General features: G+C 39.7%; 1 long non-coding RNA gene across 1 annotated transcript; it reads left to right on the top strand.

The window, feature by feature from the left end:
* Nucleotides 1-1198: 1198 nt before the first annotated feature.
* On the top strand, nucleotides 1199-5572 carry LOC140939243 (uncharacterized). The gene is made up of 3 exons (XR_012165619.1): nucleotides 1199-1330; nucleotides 4579-4656; nucleotides 5447-5572. It is a non-coding gene; the product is annotated as an uncharacterized lncRNA (long non-coding RNA).
* Nucleotides 5573-6476: the final 904 nt, after the last annotated feature.

Genomic DNA, 6476 nt, shown 5'->3' with positions numbered 1-6476 from the left:
CATGAGCCTATAACTGCCAACTTTTCTTAATTTGTAGGCGTGACATTTTTATCCTGAGAGTGCCAGGATTTTCCAAAGGGGTCCGATAATAAACGAAGATGTCCGAAGACATTCAAAAGAGACTTCCGAAGATGTTCTGAACAGTTCCGCTTTACACGAACATGTGAACACGAAGGAAAAGGACCTTGTCTCGAGCACGGTGACTTTCCTTACTAGAACAAGACGCTATGGGAGCGTACACTTCTTCTTTTTTGCGTATCGTGTGGTGTTATTTTTAAAAGCGTATTGAAAAGTACCTTAGCATTATTTCGGCCTGTGGATTTAGAAAAAAAAAACACAAACACGGCAGTACAGTTCGCGTGAAGATTATTATAAGCTTACTTCGGGCCGTAGTACAGAACTGGAAGTCTGATCTATCGGCGGGGGATCGAATTTGACCGGCAAAATAATAAATGTGGGTTTTCCACGGTGTATAACGAATTCCACGCTAGATTCCAGGGGAAAAAGACAAGGTTTCGACGGTAAAAAGCCAAACTGAAACGCACTTTGGAGAAACATGGCGCGACATATCAAAGCAAACTCGTCTGCGAAGTGAGACGCACTGAAAATTATTGCTCTTGTATCTCGTTAAATAAAGCAATGGAACGTGCTCGCGCGTCAACCAATCAGATGTTTTTCGCCGGTGAACCTGTCACTCAGAGGAGGGACGACCGTCTTCCCACGATGCCACGCGATTGCATGTCACGCTGTCAAAGATGGCGCTAGTTTTTGGCGAAAATCGGCCGTGGTTTCAGCTGCCGTTTCTTCCCGTTCCATCAGGTAAAATACAGGTAAATTTAAACTTATTATTCTATAGCGTATAAACTTAAACTCTAGAAAGCAGGCGATTGCTGGACAATAATTACTCATTTTAAACAAACTTGTCTCCAAGGAAACCTTTATGTCTCTACTTTCACTTTTCTATCCGTTTTATCAGTTATCAAGACTCTAATTTCTTTACTAGGTCCTCCTTAAATACGGCCAACGAAGAAAGGAGGTTGATTATAAGACGCTATTGCCTCCGTAAATATGACGAAGGAAAAAGGATTCGTCGTAAAAAACTGATCTCATATGATTGGGTCGTCAGTGAGCGCGCGCAAATTCAATTTTTATGTCACAATCCGAAACACGTTGATTTCACTCAAGAGGAACGCTATTGTATTGGTTATTTATTTTGCCTTACTCATACAAAAAAATATCTGTGGGAAAGAATTTTGTATATAAAATTCAAAATGGGGCAAACGCTCAGCAGGTTTAGATCAGAAAGAGAGGAAAAAGCCCGTCGAAAAAGGTAAGTTTTCACTCACTCTGTATCAATGAAAATGAGCTGGATTCTGATTGGACGGATTGGTGGGGCAAGTGATTGGTTTGAAAACTTTTTGAATTGAATCGTTTTTTCTCAAGTGGCTTTTTTTGCCGGAATACTTTGTCGCAGAGATAAGATTTGCGCCGAAAACGTTTTCGGAAAATCTGGTCGGAAAATAAATGGGTCGTTCTAGCGGAAAATTTCCGGGAGCAACGGAAGTTACCAGTAGGTTATTCCCATTTTATTGCTTAGAGGAATCTGATACCCAATTCTTCGTTTCCATATTTTTACTGTTAACTATTATATGCAAATTCATGTACATCTTTTTATTCACCTTTTTTTATATACTGAAAGGCCCGGTTCAGACGCCGTACTTTTCATGCGCCGAATCTGATACATTGAATTAAGTACATAAAAAGTTCGGCGTCTGAATTGATTAGGAACGGCCTGTTTCAATTTGGAGCGGCTCAGCCGTTCTTTTTGCCGAGCCAGGCCGGGAATTTCGCCTTTGGATCCAGGGCGGATAAAGGTTGGGCGGTGAAACGAGCGCTCCGCTCTTCATTTAATGTGTGATGCGGAGAAGGACTGGCACGAGCGCTCTTTCCGCGCTTCCGGTGCGCTCGAAGGCCGGCGAAATTTTCCTTTTTGCAAACCAGAAATCCTATTTTCTTTCTGTAATTTCAGGCTCCAGTTTTAAATAGATAAATTCGTTTCATAACAATATCAATAAACAGTTTCATATGTTTGTGTCTGTATGCCTATAAGTCAAACTTGTTGGTCGTATAATGCCAAAATTTGAGTTTGATTTGAAAGTGTTGAATACCTCCTCCTTCCACTAAACATCACCTAATCGTCTTTCACCGTTTCGTTTGCAAAAGCTTAACACTTCTTAACCTCAATTTTTACATATGTTAAAGGGGGATAAATTTTATATAACATAACAAAAAATTAGATTGATATATTTTGATATAGTGGCGTTGTACTGCTTCAAACTTTGCTTCTCGGGTGCAACGCGCCATGGCGATTCGCGCAATGCGTCGCAAATCAGGGGCACCCAACGAGGATATAGTTCAAAACCACTTAACATAGCATTGTTGAACGTAGTTTAGTATTCAAACGGTAGATATAGGCATATTTTTATCCCCTAAAAACTTTTCATCTGTTCGGATTTCCTAGCTGAAAGTCTAGTGATCCGAAAATTATAGGGATAAAAACTTACCTTCTCGAAAACTTCAGCCAGGAAAAGGTTCCCGAAAATTCTAGGTGGCCTTTTTTAGGGTCAAAATCCGTTAAAAATGGGTAATTATACCATTTTGTCGATGTTCGAAAATCCTAGGAGAGGCAGGCAAGCAAGAAATTTTACAACAAATGCTCCGAAAATTCTAGATCTCAAATCGTCTTCCGAACAGATATTTTCCCGAAAATTGCCGTTGGGTGCCCCTGGCAAATCCGGCAACCGCATGTAAACAAAATTTATTGAGGTTAGTTGTAAGGTTTTTTCTCCGTTTTCCTTTCTAAAACAAAACAAGCTGAACAGTAAAAACTGAGAGGAAACTAATTTTGAAGTTTCGAAGAAACAGAAAGACGTATGAGGTGTTTTTTTTCAAAATTAAAAGAAGGATGATGGTTATTGAAATTTGCATAATTTCACCTTGCACGAACTGCACGCATTTATAAAATACACGTCATCTAGTTATGAAACACGATCTGCTGTCTTTTAGTTTTGCCATGGATGACATGGATGAGATTTTCCTTCGAGTTTTAGACAGTACTTAGTTGTTTTTGTTTTGGAATAACATCGACATTGGCGGGTAGTAGAACGAAAATATAATTCAGCGGTAAAGTCGTGGAAGTAATAAGGGAAACCCTTTGAAAGAGATGTTTGTCTACTCCAACTAAACCTCCCGCAAAAAATAGCAACATTTGCCTCCCGGAGACAGCGTACCAGCACAAAGGAACGAGTAAGAAGTGCAAGAAAACAAATCACCGCCATAATTCAGTGACAGCGGCAGTGTCTAACGGTCAAACCTCATCGCAAGCCCTGACCAAAGTCGAAAACAAGCGACATTTCTAAGTAGAGTCCCAGTCTACTGCATCACACCTTTTTGCTCGGACGCGCTCGTTTCACCGCCCAACCTTTATCCGCCCTGTTTGGATCCTTTTTGGAACGCCTTTGATTCAGATGCCGAACTTTCCATGTACCGAACCTTTCAATTTGTATTGAAATTTGTATTGAATTTCCATTTGTTATATTTATAATTTGTTTGTAATTTCAACTCACCTCGGTCGTTTCTTGTTATTTCACGCCTTGTGACGTTGTTTCAGGGCCAAAGTCGCTTGTCGCAAATAAGTGGCATTGCGGCAACTTCGATTTTGTTTTTGTTTGTTTGTTTATTTGTTCTTTCATGTTGCTGTTATCGCTAGTTAGTGTAAATCGCCTTCAACCCTTTCTGCCTCCAGTAACAGAGCAATAGAGAACTTAAGCAGCGACGACAGCGAAGTCATGAGCGAACAACAAAAAAGCAAAATAACATCATGAGACCTGCTCAAGCCGCTTCTTGGGCAAAGCAAAGCGAAAACTTTTAGGGGGAGCCGTTGAGAGAATGTATATGAGAACCGCTAAAATAGGCTCCTTGCAGCTAGCCATTCACGTGGTACAAAACTGCCGTGCTGAAGAGCAAAAGTCGCACTGGGACAAGACAAACAAAGAAAATTACCATTTCAAATTATGTTTGTCTTTTGTTTGTCTTGTCCCGGTGCGACTTTTGCTCTCCAACGTGGCGGTTTTGTACCACGTGAATCGCTAGCTGCAAAGGGCCTATTGGGCCTGATATCAAGTTAAAGCAAAATGGTTTGATTGGCAAAACGACACGAGTCGCACGTGCATCACCCTTTTTTGTACATTTCTTTAATTGCCGTCACTACACGACTACGACGTGAAAATGCATAATTTCACGTAATTTGGAGAACATGGACACAAGACAACGACTATCTTTTTCTTTTCCTCAACTTCGATACAGTCTTTTAGAATCAACTCCATGAAAAATTGCCAAGATTTGACGAATTGAACGAGATTAAATGAACGCGATAAAACGGATGAAGTTTGATGCAGCGGCGATTTCTTTTTTTAAGTGACCATTTCGTAGGTGTCGACGTCGTCTTTACTTATAAGCTCTCTAATGTTCAGCCGAAAGTTTCTCCTCACAGAATCTGTTTGACTTCTTGATCAACAGAAGGCTGATAATTCGCTTAGATGAAGCACAGGAATACATCGAATGTCTTCAGGAACGATTCCAGCAGATGGAGAAAGAGTAAGTTTTCTAACTTGTTTATTAAAGCGAGTTAAAATTAGGCTGAATTCTTCCTGGAATTCTTTGTAACGTAGCATAGTTATATTATCGTTAAGCTTAACTCTGATCTCGTTTAAGTCTGCAAATGGCATGTAGAGAATAAACTTCAAATGCACCCCTCTCATCAAATTATTTTAATTTATTGGCCCCTCCTACAGTCTGAATAATGGGACAAGTGAGAAACCCATCATTCGCCACTTCCACATTTACCAAAATGCACCTTGTGTCCCCCCCAACCTTTTGGATAAGCTTTTTAGAGATTACAAGTCACGTTTACGGCGAACTGCAAACGTCAGATTCAAGTTGAGTATTTTTCGAAACAGAAAATAAGCAGACAAAAACTGTCTAGTTTAATTCTTATGGATAAAACTGGCGCGAAACTACTTATTTTCGAGTAGAAGTAATAAAAAGTAAACGACAAACTTGGTCGATCACGTGATACAAATTCACGTTTGCCGTCTAGCGCAAACGTGAAACTTAGTCTCTCGAGCTCTATTGTTTTCAACTTCTCTTGGGACGGCTGTAATACCCACAAGAAATTAAAAACAAATGTTATGTAAAGTTTTAGGCGGCGAACAAGGTGTATTACGGGAGATGTGCCAATAGCGAATGCTAAATAATGACCACTGCACATAAATACCTAGGAGTTCAGACAGATAGATGAAAAACTTAGCTGGGATTTTCATGTCATGTGTAAGAGGCTCGCAGAATAACAGAAAATTTATAACTCACGAACAGGAACGTCCTATAGGTTTCCTTTCAGTTTAACTCATCGTGTCGGAAGAACAGCTGTGACAGGTGAGGAAAGAAGAGCCATAGAGGGAAAACAACATGCTAGGGATGAAAGATATACTGAAACACTACGCAGAGATTTAAGGTAGAAAATTGATTCTATAATGTAATACAGGGCAAAACAAATTTATAAGCGAGGGTAAACAACCACTACAATAAAAACGGTTGCGCTCTTTCAAAATTTATTGCATTTATTTAGCTTCTTTCAATTTGCCAAATGTACTTGAACATTTATGTTTAGTTGAATTGTTTTAAAAGGACTCTATCTAGCTATCTGAATTCACAAATAGAAAGGAGATTTTTTGGCTGGGGGGTAATCAACAAAGTTTTATAAGGAGTCGAGATCCAACACCTTACCCTTTTATATACCATTTTTGACCGAAAGTACCCCTTTCGTATACCTTTATTGATCATGACAAATAGTAACTATGTAAAAAAGTCATCATTTGACCTAGTTCATGTTACAAATCAGTTCATTAATTAGACGTCTCCTAAAAACTTAGTATTTATGACTTCACTTAAGTCTTTGCTTAAATTATTCCATACTTATACATCACAGTAATAAAAAGCGCGTTGGCCAGCATTGATTCTACAAGGTGGAATATTGAGGCTCAGGTTCTATATCTTGTCTGTCAGTGGCGGATCTAGGGGGAGGATACAGGGGGTGCGCACCCCCCCCCCCCCCCCTGAGATGACCTGCGGTTTTCTAATACAACTGGTATTCTGCAAAAAAAAAAATTGTGGTTTATTGGTGTTGAAGTAGGGCAAGAGACGAGTGCACCCCCTCCTAAAAAAAACCCTGGATCCGCCCCTGTCTGTCTATCATGGACAACAGCTTGAGTTGAAAATTTATTTGACTTTTGACTGCTGTAACTGCACTCTTTAGTTTACATATGAATGAATCACAAAACCGGGAAATGTTTCGACTTTTTCATTGCTATAAAAGCCTTCTGTTAACCCTTTTCGGTCCTTTTACAAACCAAAGTGAC

The sequence above is a fragment of the Porites lutea genome, chromosome 1 (assembly GCF_958299795.1).
Source record: "Porites lutea chromosome 1, jaPorLute2.1, whole genome shotgun sequence".
NCBI classification, from domain to species: Eukaryota; Metazoa; Cnidaria; class Anthozoa; order Scleractinia; family Poritidae; genus Porites; species Porites lutea.
Note: the sequence above shows the minus strand (reverse complement) of the source record. Positions and strands in the feature narration are given on the sequence as shown.